This window comes from Pseudophryne corroboree, chromosome 3, assembly GCF_028390025.1.
Source record: "Pseudophryne corroboree isolate aPseCor3 chromosome 3, aPseCor3.hap2, whole genome shotgun sequence".
Classification (NCBI taxonomy): Eukaryota; Metazoa; Chordata; class Amphibia; order Anura; family Myobatrachidae; genus Pseudophryne; species Pseudophryne corroboree.
In genome coordinates this window covers 19,906,385-19,930,775 of record NC_086446.1, presented here as the reverse complement: position 1 = coordinate 19,930,775, position 24,391 = coordinate 19,906,385, and the positions used below count along the sequence as shown (strand labels likewise).

At 45.8% G+C, this 24,391-nt stretch overlaps 1 pseudogene; it reads right to left on the bottom strand.

Annotated features, from left to right (window-relative positions):
• Positions 1-481: 481 nt before the first annotated feature.
• LOC135054538 (zinc finger protein ZFP2-like) overlaps positions 482-24,391 on the bottom strand; it is a 52,338-nt pseudogene continuing 28,428 nt past the window's right edge.

The window sequence follows — 24,391 nt, the reverse complement described above, 5'->3', positions numbered from 1 at the left end:
TAATGTACATTGGCAAGGGATAATGTTTGCCTTGATTATGGAAGCCTTGTGGTAATAACATCATTGGTGTAAAAGTTGGTTCCTCTGAACATAAAATTGCATTACATGGAAAAGATGTTCTCATTAGCGGGTCCAGTCCATTCCCTCCGGTCACTTTTTGCTGAAATTAAACTATGAGCTAAACAGTTGGGTTATAAAATGAGCACTGGTAAGATAAAAGTTTTAGTCTTCTATATAACCTAGTAAGACTTTATCTTCTTAAGAAGAATCATTCCCACTTAACGGTCACTTGCAGCAGCCTCCTGATCCTCTGCTGATTGTCAGGGGATGAAGAAATCAAGACAACCATTCCGTCATTTGCAAAATGTCTAGTGTGTAGCTAGCTTAAGGGTTTGATTTCTCCTAATAAAGGATGTCGGCCTTATACTATATAAGGTTAATCTCCTTACCTAGAAAAAAAAGCAGGTGCACTCTCCAAACATTACTAATCAGAATAATTTTAATAAAAATTGTGATTTATCATCAATAAAAAGTGAGGTTCTTTGCATAATTTTGGCCACCAGAAGTATGGGCCTACCCACCACGTCCAGGTAACCTCATCATCAGGTAGATCTTGAACATTCGAAACGTTCAAGTCCAGGGCATAGGACACCCCTAGACTGCCCAACAAAACCATATCAAGGCACCACAATGGAGAGAGAAGTGTTAGAGGTTGTTAAGAGTGTTACATGGATGACAAATAATGTGTTAATAATGAAAAAAAGCCCTAATAGGTTACTATAAAGTTTCAGTTAAATGTTAGATTGTGATGCCATGAAGCAAACTGGTCACGCCAAACCAAGGGGCCCCAGGCCCCAAACTCACCCCCATTACTGTCACTCTAAATTTATTCAGATCTTGCCATTATTATTGCTTTATTCAATATACATTCTGCAAATGCAAGGGTTCCTAATTAAGAACACCAAGCGGTAGGTGGGAGGGGTGCCAATCCCGACTGAAGGAGTCTCCGCCTTCAAATGTACATACCGTACCTATACACAATATAGAATATAAAGGGAAGGTGGCCCTAAACCTCACACCCTAACTAAATAGGAGGCGCTACGATGCTGAGACGTGTAATGCCACACAGAAAAACACAGGTGCACTCTACAAACATTACTAATCTAAATAATTGTAATACATTTGGAAATTTAATATTTTTACATGTTTTTCTGTGTGCGGCATGGTAGCACCTCTTATTATGTTCAGGTCATAGATATACTTTTCTCCTGTGTGAAATCTGATATATAGCAAAAGATGATTTATATGTAAAACACTTTGCACACTCAGAACATGAAAATGGTTTCTCACCTGTGTGACTTCTGTGTTACAAGATGTGAAATCTGTGTAAAACATTTCCCACATTCACTGTCAGCGTCCGGGGTCTTACCGGCATGCCGGGGCCGCAAGGTCTTCTGTGCGGGCGGCTTGTGGGCAGCGGCGGAGGAGGGCTGCTGTGGCAGGTCTGCTTTCGGCGGGTAGGCGGTGGTGGGGGTCCGCTCGTGGCAGCGGGATGCCGCTGCAGCGGATCTCACTCAGGACAGTTGCTGGGAAATCAAGGACAGGGGAGTGTCTGGGTGCCAGCAGGAAGGTCTGCCTTACAGGGATCCGCCATGTTGGAGACCAATTCTAAAGCAATGGTGCAGGCTTCCTGTGTATCCAGCCAATCCAGGGAGATCCCTCCTTATAAAAAGGGGCTGGTTTATGACAAGGGCACCAGTGCTTCAAGTTACAACCCAGTTGTAGGTGCTATAGCTCTGTGCTCCCAGGATTCTTGCCGTGTCCTGGTTACTCCATGGCTCTGCTTGCCGTCATTTAGTTGCTGCCACAGCCCTGCCGCTTCCAACCTACTGCCGCCTGTGAAAGCGCTCCTGGGAACCCCAACCCAGTAAGGGCCTCGGGGCACGGACAGTCCCCGTGCCTTTCAGCCTCGTCTCTCAAGCCACAGTTCTCAAGCCCGTGCCTTTCAGCCTTGTCTCTCAAGCCACAGTTCACAAGTCCGTAGTTCAGCCTCGTCTCTCAAGCCACCGTTCACGAGTCCGCAGTTCAGACTTGTCATACAAACCACAAATCCACAGTTGATCCTCGTCATTTAAGCCAGTTCACAAGGCTACAGTTCAGCCTCGTCATTCCAAGCCACCACTTACTAGCCCGCAGATCCTTGTCTTCAGTTTTGTTCAGCTACGAATACCTGCCTTCTAGCCCTGCCTACGTTCTTCATTTGTCTCATGTCCCATGAAAAGGAACTATATCCAGCCCCTTCATCTTCTTCATCCACAGATAATTGCTTCCTTGGGCAAATATCAGTTGCCGGATCCTCAAACCCAGCCAAGCATGACACTCAGAGCATGCCTTTTTTTTCTCAACTGTGTGTTGTCTGATGTTTAACAAGAACTGATTTATATGCAAAACATTTCCCACACTCAGAGCACAAAAATTTCTTCTCACCTGTGTGAGTTGTCTGATGTGAAAAAAGAGCTGATATATATGTAAAATATTTTCCACACTCAGAACACAGAAATGGCCTCACCTGTGTGACTTCTCTGATGTACAAGAGCTGACTTCTTTATAAAACTTTTCCCACACTGAGAACATGAAAATGGTTTCTTGCCTGTGTGAGTTCTCTGATGTATAACAAATTTTGTTTGTTGTGTAAAACACTTCCCACACTCAGAACATGCAAATGGTTTCTCACCTGTGTGAATTCTGATGTGTTACAAGATGTGAAATCTGTGTAAAACATTTCCCACATTCAGAACATGGAAATGGTTTCTCACCTGTGTGACTTCTCTGATGTATAACAAGATTTGATTGTAAAAATTTCTCACACTGAGAGCATGAAAATGGCTTCTCACCTGTGTGACTTCTCTGATGTCTAATAAAAGCTATTTTCTGTGTAAAACATTTTCCACACTCAGAGCATGGGAATGATTTCTCCTGTGTGACTTTTATTATGTGTAACAAAACTTATGCATAAAACATTTCTCACACAGCATGGAAATGGCCTCATCTGTGTGACTTCTCTGATGTGTAACAAGATGTGATTTCCTACTAAAATATTTCTCACACTGATAACATGAAAATGGTTTCTTATCTGTGTGAGTTCTCTGATATATTACAATATTTGATTTATGTGTAAAACATTTCCCACACTCACAGCATGGAAATGGTCTCACTTGTGTGACTTCTCTGATGTGAAACAAGATGTGCTTTCTGTTTAAAACATTTCCCACACTGAGAACATGAAAATGGTTTCTCACCTGTGTGAGTTCTCTGATGTGAAACAAGATGTGATTTCTGTTTAAAACATTTCCCACACTGAGAACATGAAAATGGTTTCTCACCTGTGTGAGTTCTCTGATGTACTACAAGATCTGATTTATGTGTAAAACATTTCCCACACTCGGAGCATGGAAATGGTCTCTCACTTGTGTGACTTCTCTGATGTGAAACAAGATGTGATTTCTGTTTAAAACATTTCCCACACTCAGAGCAAGAAAATGGCTTCTCACCTGTGTGACTTCTCTCATGTATAACAAGAGCTGACTTCTTCATAAAACTTTTCCCACACTCAGAACATGAAAATGATTTCTCGCCTGTGTGAGTTTTCTGATGTATAACAAGATGTGATTTGTGTGTAAAACATTTTGTACACTCAGAGCATGGAAATGGCCTCTCACCTGTGTGAGTTCTCTGATGTATAACAAGATGTGATTTGTATGTAAAACATTTTGCACACTCAGAACATGGAAATGGCCTCTCACCTGTGTGAGTTCTCTGATGTGTAATAAGATATGGTTTACATGTAAAACATTTCCCACACTCAGAACAGGGAAATATTTTATCAGGTGTATGAGCTGCACGATGTGTAACAAAATCTGAGGTATCAGGAGAACAGTCCTCGCAGTTAGAGGGATCAGATGCTATATCTGCGCTGGGAGGTACTGGATGTATATTTAGCATAACAGCGCTGTCTCCTGGAGAATCCTGTGTGATGTTATCTTCTGTTTTAGTATCTGCATATAAGAAGAGATCTCCCTCCAAGGCATTCCTGCTTGTGCCGCCATCTGCTGGAGATAAAATAGCTGTATTATTAGTATTCACATTTCTTTATACAGAGCTCATATATTACTCTACACTTTACAGAGAATACTTAGTCATTTACATCAGTCACTGCCCCAGTGGAGCTTACAATCCTGATACACATATACAGTGATCGCAGTGAGCGAAAAAATGTGTGGGTCCCAGGGATCCTTTACTTTAAAAAAGTGGGATCCTATTCCACAATTTTTGGGTCCCATCACATATTATGGGGGATGAGGGCAGGCAGCAGTTGGGACAGTGCTGGGGGCAGGTAGCATTTAGGGTAAAAAAGGTTTAAGGGCAAGCAGCAGCTGGAGTACAACTGGGGGTAAAGGCAGAGAGAAGTTGGGGTAAGGGCAGGCAGTGCTGGCGGTAATTGTAGAGAGCAGTTGGGACAGTGCTGGGGGGAAGGAGGCTAGTGTCAAAATGTGCTGTGTGTAGGTAAAGAGAAAGGGCAAATAGCAGCTGGGGCAGTACTGGATGGCAAGGAGGGGGGATAGGGCAAACAGTACTGGGGGTAGGGAGAGAGTAAGGGTAGATAGCAACTGAGGCAGTACTGGTGACAAGGAGGGGGCTATCTGCCAGCAGTGCTGGGGTTAGGGAGGGAGTAAGGGTAGATAGCAGTTACTGGGTTTAAAAGTGGGAACCAGAAAAGAAGGGGTCTTTTTGCACACTTTCGGGAAAGTGAGTGTGGCCTCACAAGGGGCAGTAGGTGGTAAGGTGTGGAAGGTGACAGTGTGAGTGTGCTGGAACAGTTCTGTGGGGTGATGTTGTGGGCAGTGGTGCTTAGGTCTTAGGGACGTGGCCACTGGAAATGGGAGCGTGCCAGCATGATATGCCATCCGTTTCTTGTCACTCTGGGAGTATTTCTCTCTATTCTAAATACACCGTACCTACATGGTGGTTTCAGTGCAACGGGGAACCGCTGAAGAAATGGATCTTCCCTAGGCAGACCATGTCTTCATTTGTTATTCACTATTCATGTAGGAAATCACATGGATGGAAACTGCCTATTTGTGTAGGAATATAACCAATGCATCATCAAACAAAGGTTCACCCAGACTCGTGCTCCCTGCGTCACTTCCTACCCCCTGAATCTACTCCAACCTACCTTTCCAGCCTTCTGCCCCATGTGTTAAGGTAGGTCCTTTCCACAAAGTGAAAAAAGACAACACTTGTGTCAATCCAGCCTCGCCATTCAAGCACTCTCTCCCCTGTGTCCATCTGCCTTCCCCCTTACTCTGTGGCTCTCAGCTTCCTCCTCTTGTGTCTCTCTGCGTCCCGCCACCGTGTGACTTTCTGTCCTGGGCCCCAGGTGCCACGCAATTTAGCAGCCCTGCCTGTTTAGCCACAGTTTATGGGGCAGGCCGGCCAGGGTGCGGGGGGCTGACACCGCTGCATGTAGACCTTGCGCTGCCTTCAGACACTGTGCGGGGAGCCGCCCAGGGTCTGCAGGGCTCAGTGTGTGACAGCAGCCAGGCAGCAGCGGGTACCGGGCAGCGCACAGTTACTGGTTCTCCTGCTGCAGCTCCTCCATGTGCCACTGCTCCCTGCACCTCCCCATGTGTTCCCACATCACCACACATACCACTTACCCGGCCCTTCAGCTGCGGGCATACTAGCTAAGGAACACTCAGCCGCAGGCAGATCGCGTCCTCTGGACCTGCCCATTTTGAAAAAGGGAGTCCCCGGTCACCAAAAGTGAGTAAAATACGCGCCAGAGCGCATTTTTGCGATCACTGATATACACACACTAGAGTAAATTTGGGTCCGAAAGCAATTTACCTTCTAGTAAGATATTTTAAAGGTTGTAGGAAACACATACAAACTCCACAGGGATGGGAATTGAAGTCCTGACCTCAGTGCTTTGAGACAACAATGCTAACCACTACACCACCATCTTACCATTATGAAGATATTTAGTTCATTTTAACTTGCAAACTATGACATTACTACAATTACATATGTTCCAACAACAAATAACATTTTCATGGAACAGATGAAAATATTGGCTTTACCTCCAGAATGGCCAAATACTTTTGAAAGGATTTAAAAAATCATCTGTTAATTTGTGATTTAGACCCTTAAACACAAAAAATCTACCCAACACCGACCAAAATCGACTTTTAGTAAATATATCCCAAGGTCTAAAACTCTGAGACATGTCTATCAGAAGCAATTACTAGAATAAAACTACCTTAAACTCCACAGTCTCAATGGGTTTGAAAGGGGCTTCTGAAGGGCTTCAAAAAACTAATTCAGATCCCACGGTGAGAGGGGAAGGATATATGGAGGCTACATTCAAAGGTCTGTAACTCCAGAATGGGCAGATATTTTTGAAAAACTATTGATAAAGCAGAGACCCGACCCTTGAGAAAACGAAAAGTGATGGCCCAGACTCAGACCAACCTGAAGGAAAGACAAAAGATGAGGTAGTCTAAAGGCAGCCACGAGAGACCCTGACTCTCGCACCATGAATTGTGAAACATACAGATACAATGGTAAATTCTGGAAGTGACCAGCTTAAGAGTCTGAATCCTGGTCTGGATAACATGCCTGGAAAAGCCGCAAGCCCTCAAGATATGGGTCTCAGGAACCATGTCATCAAAGCCTGATGAGACAAATATGGGGGTAGACATAAACCCTGATGCAGTAGGTCCTGCCAGAGAAGAAGATGGCAAGGAACCTAGGCCAGCATTCCTTGAAGGAGAGCATACCACTGTAGAGGAGGCCAGTCTAGAGCTACAAGAATGAATGGTAAACCTTCCCATCGAATAAGCTGAAGTACCATGGGCTTCATGTGCAGTGGTGGAAACAGGTACCACAGCTGGAAGGATCAAGGCACCATCATGGCATCTATAAAGATCCCTTGAGCATGCTCTGTACTAGGGAAACTTTTTGTGCAAATGGTAGGACATGAGCTCAATATTGTTCCTTCAACACTGATCCACAATCAGTTGAAACGCCTCCTGGTGTAGTTTCCAATCTTCGGGATGGACAGCGTGGTAACTGAGAAAGTCTGTCTCACAGCTGTCCACTCCAGGAATGTGGATGGCAAATTAGCAAGGACCCAACATTCTGCCCAAAAGAATGTGAGACACATTTCGCTATTAACTTTCTCAAGGTAACATAAAGTACGTAGGGACATGGAGCTGAGTGTCCGCTCTGTTCACCATATGATACAGACATAATGCTAGCAAGGCATAATATCGGAATGTATATATGTTAAAGAGTGAACAGAACCCATATGTGTACACAATAAAACGCAGCTAGATAGCGACCACAAGTTTTATATGCATTAATAGTTGATATCCATAGGTACGAGACCAGCAGCTACAAGAAGCCAAAGACTGTGAACATGTACACCCCTCACTAAACAGATATTAATATATGAACAGTTATTTAAACACACCCGGTATTATTAAATACGGGTTTAGGATACCAGACCATAAACCATACACTATGTTATTACACCAAACTCTAAGATTCATGAATTAAACTGCTCAGTCACTAACGAATATGTGCAGCATTTGGTGATATGCAAATACAGCTACTGAACTTTTGAAGAAACACGGTTACCTATATATTAATCGGCCATCAGATACAACTATACATGGTAAATGATAACCTAATTAATATAGGTAAAAACAAAGTCGCATTTACACCTTTATACAGTATGTACCATATAATCTATTGCGTGTACATATACTGACTATAGAGCCAAAGCTCATGAGGGTAATTCAGATCGGATCACAGCAGCATGTTTGTAAGCTAATGGGCAAAACCATGTGCACTGCAGATGGGGCAGATGTAACATGTGCAGAGAGAGTTAGATTTGGGTGGGTTGATTTGTTTCTGTGCAGGGTAAATACTGGCTGCTTTCTTTTTACACTGCAATTTAGATTTCACACCACACCCAAATCTAACTCTCTGTGCACAAGTTACCTCTGCCCCACCTGCAGTGCACATGGTTTTGCCCATCTGCTGACAAATTTGCAGCTGCGATCAGATCTGAATCAGACCCATATTGGTAAATTTACTAAGGTGGGAGATTTTTAGAACTGGTGATGTTGCCCACGGCAACCAATCAGATTCTACTTACCATTTATCTAGCTGCTTCTAGCAGATAATACATATAATCTGATTGGTTGCTATGGGCAACATCACCAGTTCTAAATATCTCCCACCTTAGTAAATTTACCACATAGTGTCAGGAATAGTCTGTCTACACATCAGATTGTAGTAGGTTTTGCAGTGAATATGTAGTATTGGTCTCTCACTTAGTATCAGACTCATATACTCTTCTATTAGGAGGTTTATTTAGTGCTCCCGTCTTTCACTATTATTGTGTCAAACAGGGCACAGAAACAATATAACCCACCCAAATCTAACTATCTCTGCACATGTTATATCTGCCCCACCTGCACTGCACATGGTTTTGCCCAACTGCTAACAAATTTGCTGCTGCGATCAACTCTGAATTACCCCCTATAAGTGAGAGGATAGAGTGGTGTGTGTAATCATAATTGCAATATATTTTTGAACCAATACTGCATATGTCATAATTCCAAGTGTACTGGTTCCTGTCTGACGCAATTAGTAAGAGAAAGAAATTACCAACTATTCTATTATTGATATTATTCCAGAAATAACGCCTAGTTTCTGGTAAATCGCATTATAGGGCCATATCTAATTCAAGCAGGGGCGTTGGAACGGGTGGATGGGGGGGGCAAAGGGGCAACATGCCCCCCCCCCCCCCCCCCAAACACGTAAGAAGCACAGGTGCTGGGGAGTGCTTACCCCCAGATCACCACATAGATTCCCACTTTAAAAAGTCTGCTGACGGCGTCGCAGACTGCTGCACCCTGTCCTGTCCTGTCCTAGCCGGTTCTTCACTGATGCATTACTGGGAAGAGGCGGGGATGGCCCAGCATGGCCACGCCTCCTCCCAGTAATACATCCCTGAAGAGTGAAGAGCCGGCCAGGAGATGGGGCAGCCTTTTAAAAGTAGGAGTCTCTGCGGGGATCCGGAGGTAAGCGCTAAATAAGTAGGCACAATGTAGTCTGTATTATAGTATTGTAATTATTTAAGAGACATCTATAAAAGCAATATAAACTCTACTTTTTAAACTTTGTCGATTTTTTCTTCACACATAAATATACTGTATGTCTTTCTACATAGATATTATATCTGTATTTTAAATAAAACATTAAACGTTATGTTTTAATCTAGTAGTGCACCTGAAACAGATCCTTCTCTCACCCCCCTTTATCTGTGACTGTGAGACACCTCCATCATTGACTGACAACTCCATGTCTCACCCAGTTTATGTAGGCCACCACAGCACAGTATCCAAACAGGCCTTCCCTGTAAGACCTCCTGAGCTTGGACCAGGGTGTTCCTACTGCTCTCAACTCCAGAATGTTGATGGAGAGGGTGGATTCTCTGTTAGACCAAAGACCCTGAAGACGTGGTCCCGGAGTGACCGCTCCCCAATCCATCAGACTGACATCTATTGTGATCAATTGATAGATTTTGGGTATGGAGCCATCACAGAAGTGACTGGTGTATGTCATGGTACAGTCGAAAAAGCTGCCCGTCCAGATAGGACCCACCCCTGGATCAACGTGCATGACATTTGTAAAATGGTACAGCCTCGAAGGAAGCCACCAGGAGTTGCATACACTGAAAAACAGACAATAAGGCAAATGTAGTAGTGACCTCCTGACAAAAGACTGAAATCCTGAATCTTCTGTGTAAGGAAAAAAACCTGACAGCGAGTGTTGAACATGAGGCCCAAGAAAACCATCCTCTGTGAAGGAAGGAAATTTGATTTAGGGTAATTTAGGTTCCAGCTTCCAGAGTGCAGATGCTGGAGCAACAAGACCTCTGAAGGGGATTCCTGATTTTTTTCTGGTGGACTTACCTTGAATTTGAGGAAAGACTTTCCGTTTATTGGATCCATTATAACATCTGCGGAAAGACTTCCACTAACTTGGTACGAAATCCACCTATTTTAATATATTAATTTTAATGTTTTTTTACTCTGCACATGCCTACTAAAAACCTTGATTTGGTGTCACACTGACATTTGCAAGCTTAACAGTTTTACACTGTTTTTTGTTTGTTTTCTTTCCACCCATATGTATGTTTGAAGAAGCACTCAAAAGACACCAGAAGTTTGGATTCACAGGAGAGTAAAGATATTTATATTTTTAAAGAGATTCCTTTTTTCCATAGTGCCGTCTGTTTCCAATGCATTGTATATTTGATTGTTGTCGGAGTTTTGGTGTTAACTCATAAATTGGTCATAGTGGCTGCTCTGGTCTGTGCACAGTAAGACACTCAACCCCATTTTTTACAGGAGGTGCGCTAAATAAAGAATGATGGTGATTCTCCTGTGTCTCAAGAAGGAATCCATGTGAGCCATGTCCTTTGAGAAAGCCCTGGCTGCTGTGGACAGGCCCAATGGTAAGGTCAAACTGGAAATGCAGGTCTCCTATTGCCAAGTTGAGGGGTTGATGATAGTCTTTCCAGATGGGAATGTGAAGAAAAACATCTTTTATATCTATGGACACTAGAAATTACCCACCATCCATTGTGCTGATGACCAAAGAAAGGCACCATCTTGAATTTTGCAAGAAAGAGATAGAGATTCAGCTACTTTAAATTCAGTATCTGATGGAAGGACCTGTCTCGGGGGCTCCAGGTTGAGTAAAACCCTGAGCCCTTGGCAAAACTAGCTCTGGAATTTAAAAGAGAATTTATCGTATACTAAAGGGCCATCTGTCTGGATGAATCCTGGGCAAGAGTAGTGGCCAAAAAATCCTCCTGGACATGAGACCTGCCAAGTCTACTATGTACAATATCCTCTGGACAAAATGCCACTCACCCAGAGCTCTGGAATGGATTGGAGCCCCACATCCTGGAACCTTGTGAACCGACACTTACTACCTGAGGATTGCATTGGGCCCCTTAAGCAGTCTGCCTCATGCGGTCTGCTTCTCTGCTGGTTTGGGGCCGGCCTGGCAAGCATTTGCAGAGACATAGCTCCAGAATGCTCCCCTATGAGAGTATCTGGACATGCCTCTGAAGGACTGAACTCTTCCCCGCCAAGAAAGCAAAAAGAGTTGAGTTAAGAGCTCTTCCCTCCAAAGGATTTCATCAGAATCCGTTCCCATTTCACTATTACACCCTAGAATCTCGTATTTGTTTCACTTAGATCGAACCAAACAAAAAGCTCATCAGTAGGGTCAAGAAACTAGGAAAGCACAGTGTGTAATCCCTACAAATAAACACTGGTCTGTAATACCAGCATACCCTATATATCTATGTATAAGGAGCCCAAAACCCCCTCAACAGGTCCAGCAGATGCTGCTCAGACTTGTAGCCTCTTTAAGTGCCCTCAGAAGAGGATGGCGCTGAAGCTTTCTGTGCCATTGAAGCCCACCAAGGAATGGGTGAGGAGCCAACCTCAATGCATCAATGGGGTAAGAATGAGGATGGCGGCCAAACTGCTGCAAACCCTCTCCTGCAGTGTCTAACTAACAAACCCTTGGGTGCGAAACGCATTAGGAAAAAATAAGAATTTACTTACCGATAATTCTATTTCTCGTAGTCCGTAGTGGATGCTGGGAACTCCGTAAGGACCATGGGGAATAGCGGCTCCGCAGGAGACTGGGCACAAAAGTAAAGCTTTAGGACTACCTGGTGTGCACTGGCTCCTCCCCCTATGACCCTCCTCCAAGCCTCAGTTAGGACACTGTGCCCGGAAGAGCTGACACAATAAGGAAGGATTTTGAATCCCGGGTAAGACTCATACCAGCCACACCAATCACACCGTACAACTTGTGATCTGAACCCAGTTAACAGCATGATAACAGAGGAGCCTCTGGATAGATGGCTCACAACAACAATAACCCGATTTAGTTAACAATAACTATGTACAAGTATTGCAGACAATCCGCACTTGGGACGGGCGCCCAGCATCCACTATGGACTACGAGAAATAGAATTATCGGTAAGTAAATTCTTATTTTCTCTGACGTCCTAGTGGATGCTGGGAACTCCGTAAGGACCATGGGGATTATACCAAAGCTCCCAAACGGGCGGGAGAGTGCGGATGACTCTGCAGCACCGAATGAGAGAACTCCAGGTCCTCCTCAGCCAGGGTATCAAATTTGTAGAATTTAGCAAACGTGTTTGCCCCTGACCAAGTAGCTGCTCGGCAAAGTTGTAAAGCCGAGACCCCTCGGGCAGCCGCCCAAGATGAGCCCACCTTCCTTGTGGAATGGGCATTTACAGATTTTGGCTGTGGCAGGCCTGCCACAGAATGTGCAAGCTGAATTGTACTACAAATCCAACGAGCAATAGTCTGCTTAGAAGCAGGAGCACCCAGCTTGTTGGGTGCATACAGGATAAACAGCGAGTCAGATTTTCTGACTCCAGCCGTCCTGGAAACATATATTTTCAGGGCCCTGACAACATCTACCAACTTGGAGTCCTCCAAGTCCCTAGTAGCCGCAGGCACCACAATAGGTTGGTTCAGGTGAAACGCTGACACCACCTTAGGGAGAAACTGAGGACGAGTCCTCAATTCCGCCCTGTCCGAATGGAAAATCAGATAGGGGCTTTTGCAGGATAAAGCCGCCAATTCTGACACGCGCCTGGCCGAAGCCAGGGCCAACAGCATGGCCACTTTCCATGTGAGATATTTTAAATCCACAGATTTAAGTGGTTCAAACCAATGTGATTTGAGGAACCCCAAAACTACATTGAGATCCCAAGGTGCCACTGGAGGCACAAAAGGAGGCTGTATATGCAGCACTCCCTTGACAAACATCTGAACTTCAGGAACTGAAGCCAGTTCTTTCTGGAAGAAAATCGACAGGGCCGAAATTTGAACCTTAATGGACCCCAATTTGAGGTCCATAGACACTCCTGTTTGCAAGAAATGCAGGAATCGACCCAGTTGAAATTCCTCCGTTGGGGCCTTCCTGGCCTCGCACCACGCAACATATTTTCGCCAAATGCGGTGATAATGCTTTGCGGTTACATCCTTCCTGGGTTTGATCAGGGTAGGGATGACTTCCTCCGGAATGCCTTTTTCCTTCAGGATCCGGCGTTCAACTGCCATGCCGTCAAACGCAGCCGCGGTAAGTCTTGGAACAGACAGGGTCCTTGCTGGAGAAGGTCCCTTCTTAGAGGCAGAGGCCACGGGTCCTCTGTGAGCATCTCTTGAAGTTCCGGGTACCAAGTCCTTCTTGGCCAATCCGGAGCCACGAGTATAGTTCTTACTCCTCTCCGTCTTATAATTCTCAGTACCTTGGGTATGAGAGGCAGAGGAGGGAACACATACACTGACTGGTACACCCATGGTGTTACCAGAGCGTCCACAGCTATAGCCTGAGGGTCCCTTGACCTGGCGCAATACCTGTCCAGTTTTTTGTTGAGGCGGGACGCCATCATGTCCACCTTTGGTTTTTCCCAACAGTTTACAATCATGTGGAAGACTTCTGGATGAAGTCCCCACTCTCCCGGGTGGAGGTCGTGCCTGCTGAGGAAGTCTGCTTCCCAGTTGTCCACTCCCGGAATGAACACTGCTGACAGTGCTATCACATGATTTTCCGCCCAGCGAAGAATCCTTGCAGCTTCTGCCATTGCCCTCCTGCTTCTTGTGCCGCCCTGTCTGTTTACGTGGGCGACTGCCGTGATGTTGTCTGACTGGATCAACACCGGCTGACCTTGAAGCAGAGGTCTTGCTAGGCTTAGAGCATTGTAAATGGCCCTTAGCTCCAGGATATTTATGTGAAGTGATGTCTCCAGGCTTGACCACAAGCCCTGGAAATTTCTTCCCTGTGTGACTGCTCCCCAGCCTCGCAGGCTGGCATCCGTGGTCACCAGGACCCAGTCCTGAATGCCGAATCTGCGGCCCTCTACAAGATGAGCACTCTGCAACCACCACAGGAGAGACACCCTCGTCTTTGGTGACAAGGTTATCCGCTGATGCATCTGAAGATGCGACCCGGACCATTTGTCTAGCAGATCCCACTGGAAAATTCTTGCGTGGAATCTGCAGAATGGGATTGCTTCGTAGGAAGCCACTATTTTTCCCAGGACCTTTGTGCATTGATGCACTGACACTTGGCCTGGTTTTAGGAGGTTTCTGACTAGTTCGGATAACTCCCTGGCTTTCTCCTCCGGGAGAAACACCTTTTTCTGGACTGTGTCCAGGATCATCCCTAGGAATAGAAGACGTGTCGTCGGGATCAGCTGCGATTTTGGAATATTGAGAATCCAACCGTGCTGCCGCAACACTACCTGAGATAGTGCTACCCCGACTTCCAACTGTTCCCTGGATCTTGCCCTTATCAGGAGATCGTCCAAGTAAGGGATAACTAAAACTCCCTTCCTTCGAAGGAGTATCATCATTTCGGCCATTACCTTGGTAAAGACCCGGGGTGCCGTGGACAATCCAAACGGCAGCGTCTGAAACTGATAGTGACAGTTCTGTACCACAAACCTGAGGTACCCTTGGTGAGAAGGGTAAATTGGGACATGGAGATAAGCATCCTTGATGTCCAGAGACACCATATAATCCCCTTCTTCCAGGTTCGCAATCACTGCTCTGAGTGACTTCATCTTGAATTTGAACCTCTGTATGTAAGTGTTCAAGGATTTTAGATTTAAAATCGGTCTCACCGAGCCGTCCGGCTTCGGTACCACAAACAGCGTGGAATAATACCGCTTTCCCTGTTGCAAGAGGGGTACCTTGATTATCACCTACTGGGAATACAGCTTGTGAATGGCTTCCAATACCGCCTCCCTGTCGGGAGACGTCGGTAAAGCAGACTTTAGGAAACGGCGAGGGGGAGACGTCTCGAATTCCAATTTGTACCCCTGAGATACCACCTGAAGGATCCAGGGGTCCACTTGCGAGTGAGCCCACTGCGCGCTGAAATTCTTGAGACGGGCCCCCACCATGCCTGAGTCCGCTTGTAAAGCCCCAGCGTCATGCTGAGGACTTGGCAGAGGCGGGAGAGGGCTTCTGTTCCTGGGAACTGGTTGTTTGCTGCAGCCTTTTCCCTCTTCCTCTGCCACGGGGCAGAAAAGAGGAACCTTTTGCCCGCTTGCCCTTATGGGGCCAAAAGGACTGCGCCTGATAATACGGCGTCTTCTTATGTTGAGAGGCTACATGGGGTAAAAATGTGGATTTCCCAGCAGTTGCCGTGGCTACCAGGTCTGATAGACCTACCCCAAATAACTCCTCCCCTTTATAAGGCAATACTTCCATATGCCTTTTGGAATCCGCATCCCCTGACCACTGTCGTGTCCATAACCCTCTTCTGGCAGAAATGGACAGCGCACTTACTCTTAATGCCAGTCGGCAGATATCCCTCTGTGCATCACGCATATATAGAAATGCATCTTTTAAATGCTCTATAGTCAGTAATATACTGTTCCTGTCTAGGGTATCAATATTGTCCGTCAGGGAATCTGACCAAGCCACCCCAGCACTGCACATACAGGCTGAGGCGATTGCTGGTCGCAGTATAACTCCTGTGTGAGTGTATATACATTTTAGGATATTCTCCTGCTTTCTGTCAGCAGGTTCCTTAAGGGCGGCCGTCTCAGGAGAGGGTAGTGCCACCTGTTTAGACAAGCGTGTGAGCGCTTTATCCACTCTAGGGGGTGTTTCCCAACGTGCCCTATCCTCTGGCGGGAAAGGGTATGATGCCAATAACCTTTTAGGAATTATCAGTTTTTTATCGGGGGAAACCCACGCTTCATCACACACTTCATTTAATTCCTCAGATGCAGGAAAAACTACAGGCAGTTTTTTCTCACCAAACATAATACCCTTTTTAGTGGTACTTGTATTATCAGAAATATGTAAAACATTTTTCATTGCCTCAATCATGTAACATGTGGCCCTACTGGAAGTCACATTCGTCTCTTCATCGTCGACACTGGAGTCAGTATCTGTGTCGGCGTCTGTGTCTGCCATCTGAGGTAACGGGCGTTTTAGAGCCCCTGATGGCCTTTGAGACGCCTGGACAGGCACAAGCTGAGTAGCCGGCTGTCTCATGTCGTCAACTGTCTTTTGTAAAGAACTGACACTGTCACGTAATTCCTTCCATAAGCCCATCCACTCAGGTGTCGACTCCCTAGGGGGTGACATCTCTATTACAAGCAATTGCTCCGCCTCCACATCATTTTCCTCCTCAAACATGTCGACACAATCGTACCGACACACCGCACACACACAGGGAATGCTCTGATAGAGGACAGGACTCCACTAGCCCTTTGGGGAGACAGAGGGAGAGTATGCCAGCACACACCAGAGCGCTATATATACACAGGGATACCACTATATAATGTGTTTTCCCCTTATAGCTGCTGATATTATCAAACTGCGCCAAATTAGTGCCCCCCCCTCTCTTTTTTACCCTTTTCTGTAGTGCAGGACTGCAGGGGAGAGTCAGGGAGACGTCCTTCCAGCGGAGCTGTGATGGAAAATGGCGCCAGTGTGCTGAGGAGATAGGCTCCGCCCCCTTCTCGGCGGACTTTTCTCCCGCTTTTTGCTGTATTCTGGCAGGGGTTAAAATACATCCATATAGCCCTGGGGGTTATATGTGGTGTATTTTCGCCAGCCAAGGTGTTTATATTGCTGCTCAGGGCGCCCCCCCTAGCGCCCTGCACCCTCAGTGACCGGAGTGTGAAGTGTGCCTAAGGAGCAATGGCGCATAGCTGCAGTGCTGTGCGCTACCTTGGTGAAGACTGCTGTCTTCTGCCGACGATTTTCCGGACCTCTTCTTGCTTCTGGCTCTGTAAGGGGGCCGGCGGCGCGGCTCTGGGACCGGACTCCGATGCTAGGCCTGTGTTCGGTCCCTCTGGAGCTAATGGGTGTCCAGTAGCCTAAGAAGCCCAAGCTGCTGCTCAGGGCGCCCCCCCTAGCGCCCTGCACCCTCAGTGACCGGAGTGTGAAGTGTGCCTAAGGAGCAATGGCGCATAGCTGCAGTGCTGTGCGCTACCTTGGTGAAGACTGCTGTCTTCTGCCGACGATTTTCCGGACCTCTTCTTGCTTCTGGCTCTGTAAGGGGGCCCGCGGCGCGGCTCTGGGACCGGACTCCGATGCTAGGCCTGTGTTCGGTCCCTCTGGAGCTAATGGGTGTCCAGTAGCCTAAGAAGCCCAAGCTGGCTGCAAGCAGGCAGGTTCGCTTCTTCTCCCCTTAGTCCCTCGATGCAGTGAGCCTGTTGCCAGCAGGTCTCACTGAAAATAAAAAACCTAAAACTAACTTTTTCTAAGAAGCTCAGGAGAGCCCCCTAGATTGCACCCTGCTCGGTCGGGCACAAAAATCTAACTGAGGCTTGGAGGAGGGTCATAGGGGGAGGAGCCAGTGCACACCAGGTAGTCCTAAAGCTTTACTTTTGTGCCCAGTCTCCTGCGGAGCCGCTATTCCCCATGGTCCTTACGGAGTTCCCAGCATCCACTAGGACGTCAGAGAAATATTGATAAAGCAGAGACCGACCCTTGAGAAAAGGAAAGTGATGGCCCAGACACAGAACAACCTGAAGGAAAGACAAAAGATGAGGTAGTCTAAAGGTAGCCACCGAGAGACCCTGACTCTCGCACCATGAATTGTAAAACTTACAGATACAATGGTAAATTCTGGAAGTGACCAGCTTACGAGTCTGAATCTTGGTCTGGATAACCTGCCTGGAAAAGCCGCAAGCCCTCAAGATATGGGTCTCAAGAACCATGTCATCAAAGCCTGATGAGACAAATATGGGGGTAGACATGAACCCTGATGCAGTAGGTCCTGCCAGAGAAGAGGATGGCAAGGAACCTCGGCCAGCATTCCTTGAAGGAGAGCATACCACTGTAGAGGAGGCCAGTCTGGAGCTACAAGAATGAATGGTAAACCTTCCCATCGAATAAGCTGAAGTACCATGGGCTTCATGTGCAGTAGTGGAAACAGGTACCACAGCCGGAAGGATCAAGGTACCATCATGGCATCTATAAAGATCCCTTGAGCATGCTCTGTACTAGGGAAACTTTTTGTGCAAATGGGAGGACATGAGCTCAATATTGTTCCTTCAACACTGATCCACAATCAGTTGAAACGCCTCCTAGTGTAGTTTCCAATCTTCGGGATGGACAGCGTGGTAACTGAGAAAGTCTGTCTCACAGCTGTCCACTCCAGGAATGTGGATGGCAAATTAGCAAGGACCCAACATTCTGCCCAAAAGAATGTGAGACACATTACGTTACCTTGAGAAAGTTAATAGCGAAACGTACGTAGGTACATGTAGATGAGTGTCCGCTCTGTTCACCATATGATACAGACATAATGCTAGCAAGGCATAATATCGGAATGTATATATGTTAAAGAGTGAACAGAACCCATATGTGTACACAATAAAACGCAGCTAGATAGCGACCACAAGTTTTATATGCATTAATAGTTGATATCCATAGGTACGAGACCAGCAGCTTCAAGAAGCCAAAGACTGTGAAGCGCGTGGTACAGATTCACATGTACACCACTCACTAAACAGATATTAATATATGAACAGTTATTTAAACACACCCGGTATTATTAAATACGGGTTTAGGATACCAGACCATAAACCATACACTATGTTATTACACCAAACTCTAAGATTCATGAATTAAACTGCTCAGTCACTAACGAATATGTGCAGCATTTGGTGATATGCAAATACAGCTACTGAACTTTTGAAGAAACACGGTTACCTATATATTAATTGGCAATCAGATACAACTATAAATGGTAAATGATAACCTAATTAATATAGGTAAAAACAAAGTCACATTTACACCTTTATACAGTATGTACCATATAATCTATTGCGTGTACATATACTGACTATAGAGCCAAAGCTCATGAGGGTAATTCAGATCTGATCACAGCAGCATATTTGTAAGCTAATGGGCAAAACCATGTGCACTGCAGATGGGGCAGATGTAACATGTGCAGAGAGAGTTAGATTTGGGTGGGTTGATTTGTTTCTGTGCAGGGTAAATACTGGCTGCTTTCTTTTTACACTGCAATTTAGATTTCAGTTTGAACACACCACATCCAAATCTAGCTCTCTCTGCACATGTTACATCTGCCCCACCTGCAGTGCACATGGTTTTGCCCATCTGCTGACAAATTTGCAGCTGCGATCAGATCTGAATTAGACCCATAGTGTCAGGAATAGTCTGTCTACACATCAGATTGTAGTAGGTTTTGCAGTGAATATGTAGTATTGGTCTCTCACTTAGTATCAGACTCATATACTCTTCTATTAGGAGGTTTATTTAATGCTCCTGTCTTTCACTATTATTGTGTCAAACAGAAACAATATAACCCACCCAAATCTAACTCTCTCTGCACATGTTATATCTGCCCCACCTGCACTGCACGTGGATTTGCCCAACTGCTAACAAATTTGCTGCTACGATCGACTCTGAATTACCCCCTAGAAGTGAGAGGATAGAGTGGTGTGTGTAATCATAATTGCAATATATTTTTGAACCAATACTGCATATGTCATAATTCCAAGTGTACTGGTTCCTGTCTGACGCAATTAGTAAGAGATAGAAATAACCAACTATTCTATTATTGATATTATTCCAGAAATCACACCTAGTCTCCGGTAAATCGCATTATAGGGCTATATCTAATTCAAGCAGGGGCATTGGAACGGGTGGATGGGGGGAGGGGCAACATGCCCCCCCCCAAAAAAAAAAAATGTAAGAAGCACAGGTGCTGGGGAGTGCTTACCCCCAGATCACCATGTAGATTCCCACTTTAAAAAGTCTGCTGCCGGCGCCGCAGCCTGCTGTCCTGTCCTAGCCGGTTCTTCACTGATGCATTACTGGGAGGAGGCGGGGATGGCCCAGCATGGCCACGCCTCCTCCCAGTAATACATCCCTGAAGAGTGAAGAGCCGGCCAGGAGATGGGGCAGCAGGCTGCGGTGCTGGTGGCAGCCTTTTAAAAGTAGGAGTCTCTGCGGGGATCCGGAGGTAAGCGCTAAATAAGTAGGCACAATGTAGTCTGTATTATAGTATTGTAATTATTTAAGAGACATCTATAAAAGCAATATAAACTCTACTTTTTAAACTTTGTCGATTTTTTCTTCACACATAAATATACTGTATGTCTTTCTACATAGATATTATATCTGTATTTTAAATAAAACATTAAACGTTATGTTTTAATTTAGTAGTGCACCTGATACAGATCCTTCTCTCACCCCCCTTTATCTGTGACTGTGAGACACCTCCATCATTGACTGACAACTCCATGTCTCACCCAGTTTATGTAGGCCACCACAGCACAGTATCCAAACAGGCCTTCCCTGTAAGACCTCCTGAGCTTGGACCAGGGTGTTCCTACTGCTCTCAACTCCAGAATGTTGATGGAGAGGGTGGATTCTCTGTTAGACCAAAGACCCTGAAGACGTGGTCCAGGAGTGACCGCTCCCCAACCCATCAGACTGACATCTATTGTGATCAATTGATAGATTTTGGGTATGGAGCCATCACAGAAGTGACTGGTGTATGTCATGGTACAGTCGAAAAAGCTGCCCGTCCAGATAGGACCCACCCCTGGATCAACGTGCATGACATTTGTAAAATGGTACAGCCTCGAAGGAAGCCACCAGGAGTTGCATACACTGAAAAACAGACAATAAGGCAAATGTAGTAGTGACCTCCTCACAAAAGACTGAAATCCTGAATCTTCTGTGTAAGGAAAAAAACCTGACAGCGAGTGTTGAACATGAGGCCCAAGAAAACCATCCTCTGTGAAGGAAGGAAATTTGATTTAGGGTAATTTAGGTTCCAGCTTCCAGAGTGCAGATGCTGGAGCAACAAGACCTCTGAAGGGGATTCCTGATTTTTTTTCTGGTGGACTTACCTTGAATTTGAGGAAAGACTTTCCGTTTATTGGATCCATTATAACATCTGCGGAAAGACTTCCACTAACTTGGTATGAAATCCACCTATTTTAATATATTAATTTTAATGTTTTTTTTACTCTGCACATGCCTACTAAAAACCTTGATTTGTTGTCACACACTACATTAGATGACATTTGCAAGCTTAACAGTTTTACACTGTTTTTTGTTTGTTTTCTTTCCACCCATATGTATGTTTGAAGAAGCACTCAAAAGACACCAGAAGTTTGGATTCACAGGAGAGTAAAGATATTTATATTTTTAAAGAGATTCCTTTTTTCCATAGTGCCGTCTGTTTCCAATGCATTGTATATTTGATTGTTGTCGGAGTTTTGGTGTTAACTCATAAATTGGTCATAGTGGCTGCTCTGGTCTGTGCACAGTAAGACACTCAACCCCATTTTTTACAGGAGGTCCGCTAAATAAAGAATGATGGTGATTCTCCTGTGTCTCAAGAAGGAATCCATGTGAGCCATGTCCTTTGAGAAAGCCCTGGCTGCTGTGGACAGGCCCAATGGTAAGGTCAAACTGGAAATGCAGGTCTCCTATTGCCAAGTTGAGGGGTTGATGATAGTCTTTCCAGATGGGAATGTGAAGAAAAACATCTTTTATATCTATGGACACTAGAAATTACCCACCATCCATTGTGCTGATGACCAAGGAAAGGCACCATCTTGAATTTTGCAAGAAAGAGATAGAGATTCAGCTACTTTAAATTCAGTATCTGATGGAAGGACCTGTCTCGGGGGCTCCAGGTTGAGTAAAACCCTGAGCCCTTGGCAAAACTAGCTCTGGAATTTAAAAGAGAATTTATCGTATACTAAAGGGCCATCTGCCTGGATGAATCCTGGGGAAGAGTAGTGGCAAAAAAATCCTCCTGGACATGAGACCTGCCAAGTCTACTATGTACAATATCCTCTGGACAAAATGTCACTCACCCAGAGCTCTGGAATGGATTGGAGCCACACATCCTGGAACCTTATGAACCGACACTTACTACCTGAGGATTGCATTGGGCCCCTTAAGCAGTCGGCCTCATGCAGTCTGCTTCTCTGCTGGCTTGGGGCCGGGCTGGCAAGCATTTGCAGAGACATAGCCCCAGAATGCTCCCCTATGAGAGTATCTGGACATGCCTCTGAAGGACTGAACTCTTCCCCGCCAAGAAAGCAAAAAGAGTTGAGTTAAGAGCTCTTCCCTCCAAAGAATTTCATCAGAATCCGTTCCCATTTCACTATTACACCCTAGAATCTCGTATTTGTTTCACTTAGATCGAACCAAACAAAAAGCTCATCAGTAGGGTCAAGAAACTAGGAAAGCACAGTGTGTAATCCCTACAAATAAACACTGGTCTGTAATACCAGCATACACTATATATCTATGTATAAGGAGCCCAAAACCCCCTCAACAGGTCCAGCAGATGCTGCTCAGACTTGTAACCTCTTTAAGAGCCCTCAGAAGAGGATGGCGCTGAAGCTTTCTGTGCCATTGAAGCCCACCAAGGAATGGGTGAGGAGCCAACCTCAATGCATCAATGGGGTAAGAATGAGGATGGCGGCCAAACTGCTGCAAACCCTCTCCTGCAGTGTCTAACTAACAAACCCTTGGGTGCGAAACGCATTAGGAAAAAATAAGAATTTACTTACCGATAATTCTATTTCTCGTAGTCCGTAGTGGATGCTGGGAACTCCGTAAGGACCATGGGGAATAGCGGCTCCGCAGGAGACTGGGCACAAAAGTAAAGCTTTAGGACTACCTGGTGTGCACTGGCTCCTCCCCCTATGACCCTCCTCCAAGCCTCAGTTAGGACACTGTGCCCGGAGGAGCTGACACAATAAGGAAGGATTTTGAATCCCGGGTAAGACTCATACCAGCCACACCAATCACACCGTACAACTTGTGATCTGAACCCAGTTAACAGCATGATAACAGAGGAGCCTCTGGATAGATGGCTCACAACAACAATAACCCGATTTAGTAAACAATAACTATGTACAAGTATTGCAGACAATCCGCACTTGGGATGGGCGCCCAGCATCCACTATGGACTACGAGAAATAGAATTATCGGTAAGTAATTTCTTATTTTCTCTGACGTCCTAGTGGATGCTGGGAACTCCGTAAGGACCATGGGGATTATACCAAAGCTCCCAAACGGGCGGGAGAGTGCGGATGACTCTGCAGCACCGAATGAGAGAACTCCAGGTCCTCCTCAGCCAGGGTATCAAATTTGTAGAATTTAGCAAACGTGTTTGCCCCTGACCAAGTAGCTGCTCGGCAAAGTTGTAAAGCCGAGACCCCTCGGGCAGCCGCCCAAGATGAGCCCACCTTCCTTGTGGAATGGGCATTTACAGATTTTGGCTGTGGCAGGCCTGCCACAGAATGTGCAAGCTGAATTGTACTACAAATCCAACGAGCAATAGTCTGCTTAGAAGCAGGAGCACCCAGCTTGTTGGGTGCATACAGGATAAACAGCGAGTCAGATTTTCTGACTCCAGCCGTCCTGGAAACATATATTTTCAGGGCCCTGACAACATCTAGCAACTTGGAGTCCTCCAAGTCCCTAGTAGCTGCAGGCACCACAATAGGTTGGTTCAGGTGAAACGCTGACACCACCTTAGGGAGAAACTGAGGACGAGTCCTCAATTCCGCCCTGTCCGAATGGAAAATCAGATAGGGGCTTTTGCAGGATAAAGCCGCCAATTCTGACACGCGCCTGGCCGAAGCCAGGGCCAACAGCATGGCCACTGTCCATGTGAGATATTTTAAATCCACAGATTTAAGTGGTTCAAACCAATGTGATTTGAGGAACCCCAAAACTACATTGAGATCCCAAGGTGCCACTGGAGGCACAAAAGGAGGCTGTATATGCAGCACTCCCTTGACAAACGTCTGAACTTCAGGAACTGAAGCCAGTTCTTTCTGGAAGAAAATCGACAGGGCCGAAATTTGAACCTTAATGGACCCCAATTTGAGGCCCATAGATACTCCTGTTTGCAAGAAATGCAGGAATCGACCCAGTTGAAATTCCTCCGTTGGGGCCTTCCTGGCCTCGCACCACGCAACATATTTTCGCCAAATGCGGTGATAATGGTTGGGGTTACATCCTTCCTGGCTTTGATCAGGGTAGGGATGACTTCCTCCGGAATGCCTTTTTCCTTCAGGATCCGGCGTTCAACCGCCATGCCATCAAACGCAGCCGCGGTAAGTCTTGGAACAGACAGGGTCCTTGCTGGAGAAGGTCCCTTCTTAGAGGCAGAGGCCACGGGTCCTCTGTGAGCATCTCTTGAAGTTCCG